Genomic DNA, 12,779 nt, shown 5'->3' on the forward strand with positions numbered 1-12,779 from the left:
TGTCCACCCTCCCAACCGACCTCATTCACATTCACACACAAACAAACACACAAACACACACACACACACACAGGGAGCCTGTGGGTCAGGTGCGATGCCGTTTTATCACCAGAAATCTCTGAACGGCTTAGAGGGATTGTGAAACCGACAGTGGGGTGAACTTAGGGGCAACAGGGACACAAGAGTGGCAGAGGGTGAGCGAGGCCGGGGGCGGGCGAGCGGGACGCATGCCAAAAACGTAGATTAGAAAAAAAAACCTGAATGAGCCCCATAATAGCGATAAAAGACAAAGCTTCCAGCACCGGAATTAAGAGAGGAACCGTGCGGCAATCTGCAAATCCGAAAACCATTGAACTGCAGTTAAGCAAATTGGAAAAACAAGAGCAAAAAAATGTGCAGAGAGGGCCAAAGAAAACGTACCTTGGGCCCTCGCTGCACAGGGACCTTTTTTAGACTGCCTTTCCTGTTAGACTTTCCCTCATCGAGACAGTGCGTCACACGCAGGGAGTCTGCGAGCCCGGCAGATGTTAACCCTTTGCAGGCTACGCGGCAGCCTCTTCCTGAGGAGAGCTCCACAGGGCCTGTTCACGCACACCGTCTGCAGGGTCCGCTATGTTTGGACTGAGCCTCTTACTACTCCGCCGTGCTCCCCTCAGGCTCTAATCTGTTTTACAGCACGGAGGATTTAATGATCATATTACAGCCTCCAGCTCTCAGGAGTCCGTGTGCGCTATTAAAAAAAACAAAAAAAACAGGTTTGGTTTGCGGCCAACTGACACATGTTGAGTCGTCAGAGCCTTAAACAGTCGCATGGTAATATCATAATGTGAGGAAAGCAGCACCTCTCACCTCTGTGCTTACTGCCTGTGCGCCTGTGTGTGTGTGTGTGTGTGTTTGTACTGGTAGGGGGCTAGTTATTAATCACTGCCTGAGAGCTGACATCAGGCAGCCAGTAAACGTTAATTAGGACCACCCAATGGCCAGGCCAGTGTCATTAGCTAATTGAGTTTGTTTATGTGTTTGTGTTTGCAGGGACAGTTTAAAAAAAGAAAAAAAAAAAGAGAGAGAGAGAAAGTGTGTGGAGGGAGGAGGTTGGGAGGCAGAGGAGGGGAGGAGGGAGGGAGAGATGTGGGCTTGTCTCATCCAGCGCCCTGTTGTGGTGACATGTCCTTCAGCTCAATCCATAGGGAGGAAGAGAGACAGAGAAAAAGGGAGAGAGGGATGGAGCAATGGAAGGGAAGAGAGGAGGATGGAAATACAACCCCCCTCCCATCTCCTCACTCCGAGCCCCCCCACCACTGCTCTGTCTCAGGAACCCGAGGCCTCGGCTGGAAACTTTCTCCACAGGCGAGCCATGGAAAGAAAGACATAAAAACAGACACGACAACATTTCCCTCTTCTATCCCTCCACAACCGCCCATTTCCCCAAGAATGCATGTTTGTGGAAATCGTATACATTCACGCAACGCTAACACGCACATTACCACACACACATGTGAGCTCATGCTCCCTGCAGTCTTTCCCTGGTGTGTGTTTCACACGCCACCTCTGCTGCCTCCCCGGGGTGCTCAGAGTGATGCTGTGTGCAGAGAGCAGCCATGCCTCAGCGCTGCATGGTCTCAGATGGCCTGGTGTGGCTGGCTGTGGTTACGCCTGTTGAGTCCGCCTGACCACCACATGATGAATCACATCCCTGCTCCGTCCAAAAATGACACACACACACACACACAAACACACAGACCCACCAGATCCAAGCACGGCTCAGAGCGGTCCCGGCAAGAGAAACAACTGTCCTCTCCCCTCGTCGTGCATGGAGATTAATTTTAACAAGCCAGCGGAGCTCTCAACAGCAGCACAGAGAGCAGGAAAAGCAGAAAATCCACCAAGGAGCAAAGGGGAGGAGGGAGAAAGCTGAGCCGCAGCCCTCCGCTGTCAGGGTCTCTCTGCTTCTCACTCTGTGATTTGTGCCCTTGGCCAGGTCCGATTCATGTCCCACAGATAGCTCAGCTCATGCCCCAGTAGGCTTGTTAGAGCAGTTGAATGAACGCCTACATGTAAGGATTTGGCCCAAAAGCTAGGACAAAAACAACAACAAGAAAGCAAATCCGGGCGGACAGACGACAAAGTGAGACATTGCCCAGTTTGTTTTGTAACTTTCTGCCGCTGCTTTTTATAGGCAGCGCAGCGGTCACTGAGATCATTGTTGTCTGCTGGTGAAGCTCTTCCAATTTCAATTACAGTTTGTGATACAAAAGAACAGGGATGGTATACAGGAAACTCTATTTGAGGAAAGCGTCAAATTTACCCGGCACATTTTTTTCCTTTCCACTTTGCAGGGGCAAAGCCTTTCTGTGTTTACTGACATCAGACAGGAAACAAGCAAACTCCCTGAAAGTAAATAACCTACAAAATGTCTGATTATATTAACCGTTATATGATCGCCAAGGTCCATGTGTTTACAACATATTTAAAATATGGGCCAAAATTATTTTTCAACAGACAAAATGTTAAAATGCAATCTCTACTTTTTGACCCCTCCAACTTCAAACTTCCAGACGACCAGCAGAATCTGGTTTTGGAAGCTTTGATGAGAAGACTCTCTGGTTCAGTCTTACTCCGTTTTATTCACTGACAGCTAACGCTTTACAATCGGGCTGGTAATTGCAGTTGGAGGGAAGTCACAGAGCTCCTTTTTCCCACATTAATCATCCCCCAGAATGACACACATAGAGGGTAATATGACATTACAGCACTCAACCCAGTAAAACTATCCCAGTTAAGACACATTTAACGCAGACACATGCATGTGTGTAAATGTGTGTGTGTGACTGTGCAGCTGTCTGTGTCCCATTTCAGCTGGTCTGACAGAAAGCTGCCTCTGACTGTGTTCGCCCGCACTATTTGGTGTACTTTCTTACTGCTAATAGACCACCAGGGATTCGGCTGAGCCAATCACCTGCGAGCGTACACTCCTGAGTGGAGCGAACAGCGCTCTTCCGGTGAGTAAGGTGAACGGTAGAGAGAGAAATAAAACAAAAAACAATTGGAAAAGAGTGAGAAAATCACCCATCAGAAAGGTAGATTCCTGTTTCCATGGCACCTTAGTATGGTTAAAGAGCACAGAGCTCTCAGCTAACCTGCCTCCACCCTCCCACCTCCCCCATTGCTCCACCTTCCCTCCCCTCCAGCACACCTTTTACATGCCTCGGAGGAGCGTCGGAGCGCTCGGTGGAGCACGTCCACGAGAGATGCTCCTTAGCTAGGCAGGGGTGGAGAGACACCTCCAGCTGGATGCTGGGATCCAGGGAAGAAGCTCTAAAATTAGCCCCAGCATGGGGTGCAGGAGCAGGGGAGCGGGGGCAGAGTAGAGGGAGAGAGGGAGGAGGAAGAGCTGAGAGAATGAGGGTGGGAGAAGGAATGCTGGGAGGCAGAGGAGGGCAGAGAGGGTGGTGACAGCACACATCTACTGAGACGCCTCTCTGCACACTCACTAGGCTGTGGCAAATTAAATGTCTGAACTAGCACTTCATAAATATACAGGCACACACACACCTCTCCACACACAATTATGCATGTTCATAACACCGGCTCTCACACATCCACACATTCACTCCCACTCACATACAGCGCGCACACACACAGGAGCAGAGCGCGCACATACAGCACATCATTAAATGATTTGCTCATTGTGAGATCATTGGGTGGCTACGCCGGGGCTTAAGCTCCATGAATGGTGCGGTGTCAAATGGGCATCTGTGTCCCCGTGTCCCACTTAGTCCCCCGCGGAGGAGCCCAACCTGCTGCTCAGTGTGGGAGAGCAGAGGGCAGATGGGTAGAGTCCGATTATAGAGTTGTCTGACCTCTCTCACAGGCAGCGCACTGTGCTCCATGCCCAGAGACGGCACAGAAAGAGTGTTTGTTGTTGGTATTAGGAGCTAAACGGCTTAACGGTTAGCAGACGTGCTTCTTGAGGGTCGAGCACACAGTTTTGACTTGCTGCCAGATTCTGAGAACCGGGGCAAATCAGGGGCTTCACCGGGCTAAGAGGGGGAAAGGAAGAGAGGGCTAAGAAGGAGACACGGGCAGAAGAAGGAGTACACTATAATTAGAAGGCACAGGTATGCACAAACAAGATACTCTCAGCAGGCAGCAAAACTTTATCTTGGATTATATTTAACTTACCTACTAATTATCTATCTTACCTTACATTAACATGGCTGTAAAGATGCACTCTTTTTGGTGTCTAACTTCCTGTTTGGGCTCTCCACTTCCTGTCTGGGTTTCATCTCTTAGCTGATACAACACACTACTCATTAAAAACAGCATTTGATGATGACAGAAAGTAGCAAATACATGTCAGCTTTTCCTTCAGCTCAGCTATTCCATCACACGTGTGCTGCATGTGGTTCTGCTAATGCAAGTGATGCGCACGGACGCTGCACGCACATGAAACTGATGGCTTCTGTTATTTCTGTGGGTATTGCTACAGTTAAGCCTATGTACAAACCCTGGATAACGTAAGTACACAAACTATAAAGTAAACTGCACTCAGATTAAGTTGAAGTACTGCTAACAGACTGTGTCAACTGTGAGCGCAGCCCGAGATGAAAAGGCCTACAGTAATCCCCTCTAGCCTGTCGATTTCCCTAATCTCCTCCTTTTGTTGTTGCTGGAGCCCAGAGGAGGGTGTGACAGGGTCAGGGGTGAAAGTTAAGAGCCTAGATGGATGGAGGAGGAGGGGGCAGATGAGGTTTCATGCCCTGAGAAGACTCCGTGCCCCCTGGCTGAAACCCTGACTTCCCCTGCAGCCCTCCCTCCACCCCGCCAGGAGAGAGATAAGAGCAGAGGAGGAGGGTTCTTCTGGAAACACAAACAGGTTTCTGACTCACAGGGGTCAAGGGTCAATGGGAGGACTTCCAGCGGTGAACACCTATCCCTATTGTGCATCTCCTCACAGAGTCTCATACACATGCACATACATGTCCTCTGACTGAAGTGGGCTTTAGCTAGGCCTATTTCTTGCCCTTTGTTGAATTTACTGAGCAAGACGTGAATGGAAACCGCTTTCTAGATTGTTTACTTGTGTGAAACTACTTTCAGAGTTGTTTCGACACGTTTAAGGACATCACAGCCACAAGGTGAAGTCCTAGAAAAACTCTGACAGTGTTAATAGTTGTAGAAATATCTCCTGAATGTAGACTAACAGGAAAGCTTTACACAAGCGCAACTCAACGGGAAAGACCGAGAGAATGACGTCTTGGCTCACAAACCCACAACAATGCCTACTTATTCTTCTTCTCCTCTTGTCCTCCACCGTTTTGACAGAGGTGTGAAGGTCCCTCCCTGCAGCTAAATACCTGTGGGATTATTACCGCGCAGCCTGAAACACGCCTGGCCAAAAGACCAACCCACAATCTGGGTAAAAACAACATCCGAGACGGGGCGCTGGAGAAATCCCCGGTCTTTATGTGCGAGGTGACTGGAAGAGATGAGGTTGCACTAGCATGTCTTCTCCTCTGTGACCCCGGGGGGTGATAGGTTGAGAACAGTGGCTCGCATTGTTTGCCTGTACTACCACCCCCCCCCCACTCCTCCGCTCTGCCTCCTCTTCACCCGGTACCCCACCCAGCTGAAGATCGAGTTAACTCTTGCCTGCGGTCACTCCACCTCGCAGGAACTCAATCCTGCTCCGCTCTGTATGTGTCTCTCTCCTGGGCCAGCCGGTGAGAGGTTAAAGCTTCAGCTCCTTTTCTCATATGATTCATTACCACCAAAGCCGGCTGCGGAGAATAAAGGCCATAAGTGAGAGCTGCTGCACCACTGCAGGCAGATATCAATCAGTCAGTGTGCTGATATTGTGCGCTCTGTGCCTTTGTACTCCTTTGAGGACGTATGTGCAAATGTAAGCTATTCCATGGGCCTTATTTAATTAGCTGTTTGTGTTAGTGCTTCAGAGTTTGAACAGCATTAATGTATCCCTATTTGTACGTGTGTAATGTACGAGCAGTAGTGGAATGTAACTAAATACATTTACTCAAGTACTGAACTTCAGTAAAAAATGTATGTCTTCTCATTTCAAACTAAAAATCAGAGGAAAATATTGTACCAAAAATACAAAACATATGAAAAGTTTATTAAATATTATGATTCTGTTTGCAAGATTATAAACTACACAACAAGACGTAGGCTACAGGTACGGTTTAAATGGATAGTTAAATTAAATAATGCTACACCTTAAATGACAATGATGATAATTTTTACTACAAAAATACTAAACTCTGCTGTGCAAGCATCTCAAATGTGATGATTTGTTGCTTTTCCTTCTGATTATTTTTATTTCTTTTCAAAGATTTTGAGGTTTACAGTGTTGTTTGGCAAAAATAAGCAAAAAACAACAGTTGTTGATTTGTGCTCTGGGTAATTGTGGCAGCATTTACCACAATTTAGGCATTTATAAAAACCAAACAATCAATGTCATTTTCAAAATATCAGCAGATTAAACCAAAATAAAAATGATTATTTACAGTCCTATACAAAGCAGCAGTTGCACCGGGGAATTGGGGGAGCTATGGGGGGGCTGGATTGTGGGCAGGTGCTTATTATTTCTGACAAAACAAACAACAACAAGTATTATTACTCCAGAAAACCGATATTCAATTATCTGGGGTGAATAAGTGAAATGCACGTTACTGAATATACAAAACAAGCACAACTAATTCTGTAAAATGCATACAGAAGGTAGGCTAATTTAACCAGCACAAACAATCCCGACTCAAACCAAAGTCACCACAAAAAGCATCTGCTGATTTACAAAATATTTCAGCAGTGAGCAGAAACGACTGCAGCACCGCTCGCGCTTAACACTTAAAGCACATTCATTATACTTTCAATGGAAACAGCAGTACACACAGCTCAAGCTAGCTAGCAGCGGCCCGCTAGCTGTAGCTAACGTTAGCCCGACGCACACAGTACGAGACAGATAAGTAGCTCACTTTCAGCACACAATGCTTACTCACATTATTAATGTAGCTTCTTCAACGTCATGCTCGTCGTCCCCCATTTTCCGGAGCTTGTTGCAACACAATGTCTTCACCACGTCAGTAGTTAGCATCCTCATTGCTTGAGTTGGCAGTCTGTTATTATGGTTGCCTTAAACATCATCCACTATCTCTAAAGTATAACTAAAGTAACGCGGTCCATATTTAGCTCGAACTTAATGAATTTCACTGAAATGATTCGACACTTGTAGTAACACCTAGACACGGTTGGAGTAACTGATGTTTATGCTGTCCCACACGTTTAATAACACTTGCAACTACAGATCCCCCAAATTAAAGCAAATAAGAGGAAAGGTTGAAGGTTATCATCCCTTGCGTCATGACAACGTCATCACGTAATTTAAAAACATGATTATATTTAGTTCTAAATTAATAAAATAAAAGTTAGATCGATGTCTCCATATATTTACATTACACTTATTATACCATAAATATTTTCATGGCAGATTTACTATGGTGAGGGGGGTCTTCGAGCCCTCTTGCTCTCCCTTTCCACTAAAAAATAATGTGTGAGTAGAAAAAAAACATGATACATCATATAATAGCAGAATTGAGCACTTACATTTTTAATACTTTCAGTGTTTTTTTCAATTATATATTTTAACTTAAGATTTTACTTGGACCAGAGTATTTTGCCTGTTTGGTTGTTGTACTTTCACCTGGATAAAGGATACATCTTCCATCACTGTGTATGAGTGTGTGTTCTGTGTGTACAGCAGAAGGAGGTTCCTTTTGTCTTGTTCCCAATGCTAAGGGGCAGAGCAGGGGAGCAGGGCTGGGCCAGCAACTCATAAATCACAGCAGAGGATAGAGAGTAACAGCTCAAATTAAGATAAAACCCCCTTAATTATCAGCTAAACAGCCTGGTGTCCCCTCTCTCCCTGGGCTATCTGTCACCCAGCAAGCAGGCCCAGTCACCAGGGGACAGGCTTTACTGCTCCTCACACACACAGAGGAGCTGTTAACACACACACACACAACACACACACTATCTCTATTCCTCTCCTTCTATCAGTTATAATCTTTATTTTTCTCACATACACATTAAAAAAGCAAGGACTCAACTAAAACTTCACTAATGCATCTCTGTTCACGCATATCAGCCTCTAACATGTGGCTGTCAATCAAATTAACTTGTAACGTATCACCTCTTTGCATCTGTTAACCCCCCCCCCCACACACACACACACACACATACACACACGCACACACTCTCCTCCCCCTTTTCTCCCTTTGCTTATTCACCGCGCCAATTATCATTACCCTAATGACTTCTCAATGGCCCTCTTCAAAGGCTATCTCTACCATGTCCTCCTCCTCTCTCTCAATTTGCGGCCCAATGAGATGTCCTGACATTCTTGTGTGCTCACAGTGACACACACACACACACACGCACACATGAGGAGCACCTCTTGTCTTCCCTAAAGGTGTATTGTGAGGCAGCATAGGTGGGGAAGTTCGGAGGTCCAGATCCACTCAAAGCTGGAGAGCGTGGTTGAAGCACACTGAGGAAGAGTGCGAGTGTGTGTGTGTCTGAGCGCACATTTGTGTCAGAGAAAAAGACATAGCGAGAGAGAAATAGGAGAAGAGAGAAAAAGAGAGAGAGGGTGGAGAAAAAAGGAGAGACCAAAGAACTCTATTTTGGCATTGGTGGTGTTTGAGTTTCTTTTTTTCACCAACTCCTCTTCTTCTTCTTCTTCTTTTTTCCCCTCTTCAGTTCTCTTGGAGGCAGCGTATTGATTTTATATTAGGCCTGAGCTACCATCTGGCTGCTTTTCATTCCTCTGTTTCTATAAAGCAAGGGGAACAGAGAAAGAGAGAGACATAGAGAGAGAGAGATCGAAAGAGACCGGGCACAAAATTCATTATGCGTTAAATAAAGACAGTGAGAGAGAGGGGAGAATACAGAGTAGTGTGTGTGTATATGTGTGCGTAAGAAAGAGGTAGAGTGTGTCTGTGCTCGAGCACATATGTTTACGTTTGCGAGCGTTATGTGTGTGTTATGGGCAAAGACGGGACGGAGGGCAAACAGACAGAAAAGCATATTTCACAAGTACAAAAAGTTCTATTTTACAGTGCTACCCTTCACATTTTCACATGGGGAATCTCTTCACACACACACACACCCAATGCTAAATCCCCCCATCCTTTTCCTTGCGGTAGTCCCCCATTTACAATAAAGGACAAAAAAATAGTCCCCTTGAGACAAATGTCAGCCCCCAAAGAGCCACAAATCTCCATCTTTCCCTCCCCATCCCACAGGAGCTAGGTAAGCAACAGCACCGTCTCATCCCCTCCTATCATCTATTGATTTGTTTCATCAATGTGTGATCGTCTGATGACAAATATTTAACATCCTGCCACAGTATCGATCTGAATACTCGGAGTGAAAGGGGAATTGAAGATGTTTTTCTCTCTTACAAGGTCAGGCTTGTATTTGCTCTCTCTATCTGTGGTACTTTCTGCCTGATGCATGTAGTGTTTGCATGTCTTCACTGTAAAGCATTGTGTATATATGGACTGCATGCATCGTCTAAGGATGTAAAGTGGTTCTAATTGAGAAGTGCTAAAAATCCCCCCCAAGACAAAAGGTATAAAAACCTCTGGAGTGTTTAAGGTTGATGTGTTAAGATGGGAAAGCATTTGTAGTTTTTCAAATTAAAAGACAAATCTCTACACTTAAAGGGCCAGTTCACCAATATTCAACTTCAGTCCTATCATGCTATTATGGGGAGCTAATGCCATTATGGCGCTTCTCCGTCAGACTACGTAAAACGCATCATATGGCGGAGGCCAGGGAGCTCGCTAAACTACACTTCCTCAATCTTGGACGCCCGCCTCCGATGTCATGTCTCGTTCAAAATCATCAGGTTTGAAATGTAGACTGCAGAGGGAGGGGCGCAATGCACGCTGGGTGTTGTAGGAATGTAGAATGGTCGAAATCACAAGCTGTTTGTACAACTTTCTCCACAGCTATGGCGCCAATTTCAATCGATTACAGAGAACAGCAGCTTTGATTGACAGTGGTTTTTCCCAGGGGAGATCTGCTCCTTTAAGTGGCTCGTCTTGTGACACCTCTGAGTAAAATAATATACCATTAATGAGTGCTTAAACGTATCCGAAAAAATCATTGATGACAACATAACATGTTGAATCTTATATGATCGTGTTGAGTTATCCATGGCCGCCAACATGCGAATGGCGATGCTGAGCAAACTGTCAGTGAGCGCAGCTTTGGGGTCCTCAGCCCGCGCTGAGATCCAGGACTGTTCTGTGATTAATGGTAGGGGACGCGCCCCACTAATTGTGGTTCCTGACACAGGCACACGTCCCCAGACAAAGCAGGACAGGGCTGGAGCAGGGTGCCATGCTCAATCACCTTCCAGCAGAAAGCCTGAGTGCTGCTCTGGGGGGCTTCGGAGGAAAGAGAGGTCACAGGATATCTGTGGATGACAGTGGAGGGGAGCTCGGGAGGGAATTGAGGAATCGAACCAGCTGTGGGAAGTAAAGGGGATGTCGTGGTTTGACGGGGATTTGCACAAAGACAAACAGAAAAGGCAGAGTAACAGAAACTGTTGAGGAAGACTGTCCTTACATGGTAGGGAGAGATTTACTAGGCCTTACTTTATCCTCACTGGATTATCCTCATTGGATTTGAATTTAAGTCTGCTTCTGCTCTGTGAAACTACATGCACCTGTTGCAGCATTATTGTATCATTACAACCGCATTGTTCAATTGCATGCTGGTGTTTTTTAATGCAAAAGTATCTGGGATTTATCAACACAAATTAAAAGAATCCGTCCATGCTGCACCATATGCAGGTCCTTTAAATCCTCTGTGTTTTTAATATACTCTAACTGTATGATTTTACAACACGAGTAAACAGTTTACCAGACTGACCCGAGGACTCTGTAAAGGCAGAATAGAGAAGAAAAAGCCCCATGATGCAAATGCTTTGTGCCTCTCTTCCACCTGCCGGCATCTTTTGAGAGCGAGGACAGATGGAAGTCATGAATTGGCTGCAGCGAGGGACTCCAGACACTCAGCTCTATCAAGAAATCCCTTTATAGGGGGAGGGAGGCAGACTGTTTTCATATTGTTTCTATCAGCGCAGAGGGAGGGGGCTACAATGGGAGAGTCCTCTGACAGGCTGCAGTCCTGTCGGGTCCCTGTTAACATTTACCTCGCCTAACTTTAGATGAGTGATCAGAATTAAGTCACTTTTACATGTTAGGAGGAAACACTGTCAGTCATGTGTCAGTGTCATGTATTAAAGTAGCACACTGTGTAGATGCAAGTGTGAGCATGTTTGAACATTTCTTAATTCTACCTTCACGGCCCTATCGTCCTGGGTCCAAGTCATTCAGCCAGAGCCCCCCTTGGTCCCTCTTTGGCCTCCGAGGCCCCCCAGGCCCCCGTGAGCTTCCCACAAAAAGTCCACAATGCTATTCAAACAATAGGCCAAGGGACAAAGAGCACATTTACACAAGTGGAGCCTTCTTTGAAAGCAAAAAGGCACTGTTTGGAAGATTTCCAACCCCCCCACCACCACCCCACCCAACCCCTTTGCCCCTCCACATCTCACCCCTCAATTCCTTAGCTTAAAAAAAAAAAAGTTCACCATTCCAGTGATGGAGACGTGGGAGCCAAATATACTACACCAAGCCCAATCCCACCCGCCAATCCACAAGCACCCCCAATTTAGCCAAACCCCCTCTTTACAGGACAAAAGCCCTTTAGAGGCCGAGTGTATGTGAGGGCTCTGGTGGATACCATAGTGGCTTAAAGACCGTGGAGGCCTCTAAGAGACACTTCTTTTACTCCCAGTCTCCCTTCATTTCTCTCTCCTTCTCGCTCTCTCTTTCTCTTCTCTCTCTCTCAGGCAGTGAAAGGTTCAGCGAGGGGTAGAAAGAGTTTGGAGAGAGAGGGAGGAGAGGGGAGGGGGCAGTAAAGAAGGAGGGGGGTGTAGAGGGTGCTCTTATGTCAACATTGTGGTATTTTCCCAAAGATGCATATCGCCTCTATACAAATAGGAGATGTATTTATAGGAGTACATAGAAAGCTGCATGAGAGGAGAGTGTTTGGCCGAGCTTTCTGGCTGCGGCCCCCACGGCTCCATGGATGGTCTTCATGGCTAGTGAAATTGTTATTCTTTAGATGCGCGTTGGCTGGGAAACACATAAGTTCTCAGGCGACCACACAGTACTCTCCCTCCCAATATGGCTGCCACGCAGAGGAGCCCATTGAAGGACGAGGTCCAGCGCCATACATCTTGACCGGAGCCAACATCCCAAGGCCTCTTTGTCGCCAGGTCCCACACGGCTGTGGCTCGGCTGCAGGCATGTTCGGGAAAACAGGGGAACTCTTTATTTTCTACTTGTAGTTTTGTATGACGCGTACCAAGTCATGCGCTAGTTTGGATCTATTTGTCACACTCGTTTGGTCTCAAACGAAGACAAAACTAGTCACCAACTGTCATTTTACCCCAGAGAGCTGTGAGCACGGGTCCCTGTCCTGCCATGAAACAGGTCAGGCAGGTAGTGTGTCGCCACATGAGTCTCCTGGCACACACACACTGTGGCGATTCCAATGAAATTTAGAAGCTTGGCATGAGCAAAACAAAAGCACAGAGCTCAGTTTGAGGTTTAGACGACAATAGAGGAGCACTTGAACCCTTTCTGATCCGTAAACCCGAGCCCCCCGTGAAAATAAGATTCCTT

The sequence above is a fragment of the Semicossyphus pulcher genome, unplaced genomic scaffold (assembly GCF_022749685.1).
Source record: "Semicossyphus pulcher isolate SPU_LCO1_2020_fin unplaced genomic scaffold, fSemPul1.0.p SCAF_6, whole genome shotgun sequence".
Taxonomy (NCBI): domain Eukaryota; kingdom Metazoa; phylum Chordata; class Actinopteri; order Labriformes; family Labridae; genus Semicossyphus; species Semicossyphus pulcher.